Here is a 918-nt window from a genome sequence, read left to right as displayed (position 1 = left end):
GGAGAAGTTTTAGAGTGAACTGGAGAGTGTCTAATCAGATGAGTTTCGGAGTGAACTGGGGCGTGTCAGAGTGGAAGAATTTTGGAGTGACCTGGATAGGTGTCAGAGCGGAGGAGCTTCGGAGTGAACTGGAGACGTGTCAGAGACGAGGAGCTTCGGAGTGAACTGGAGTGTGTCAGAGTGGAGGAGTTTCTGCGTGAACTGGGGAGCGTCAGAGTGGAGGAGTTTCAGAGTGAATTTGTGAGTGTCAGAGTGGAGGACTTTTGGAGTGAACTGAAGGATGTCATAGAGTAGGAGCTTCAGAGAGAACAGGGGAGTATCAGAGCGGAGGAGTTTCAGAGGGAACTGGGGAGTGACCGAGCGGAGGAGCATCGGAGTGAACTGGAGAGGTGTCAAAGTGTAGGAGTTTCAGAGTGAACTGGGGAGTATCAGAGCGGAGGAGATTCGGAGGGAACTGGGGAGTGTCCGAGCGGAGGAGCATTGGAGTGAACTGGAGAGGTGTCAGATTGGAGGAGTTTCGGAGTGAACTGGGGAGAGTCAGAGTGGAGGAGTTTCGGAGTGAACTGGGGGGTGTCAGAGTGGAAGATTTTCGGAGTGAGTTGGAGAGGTGTCAGAGTGGAATAGTTTCGGAGTGAACTGGGGAGTGTCAGAGCGGAGGAGTTTCGGAATGAATTGGAGAGTGTCAGAGTGGATGAGTTTCAGAGTGAACTGGAGAGTGTCAGAGAGGAGGAGCTTCGGAGTGATCTGGGGAGTGTCAGAGTGGAGGATTTTCGGAGTGAGCTGGAGAGGTGTCAGAGTGGAGGAGTTTCAGAGTGAACTGGGGAGTGTCAGAGCGGTGGAGTTTCAGCGTGAACTGGGGATTGTCAGAGTGGAGGAGTTTCGGAGTGAATTGGAGTGTGTCAGAGTGGAGGAGTTTCA

The sequence above is a fragment of the Mobula birostris genome, chromosome 7 (genome assembly GCF_030028105.1).
Source record: "Mobula birostris isolate sMobBir1 chromosome 7, sMobBir1.hap1, whole genome shotgun sequence".
Taxonomy (NCBI): domain Eukaryota; kingdom Metazoa; phylum Chordata; class Chondrichthyes; order Myliobatiformes; family Myliobatidae; genus Mobula; species Mobula birostris.
This window is presented reverse-complemented; position numbering follows the sequence as displayed.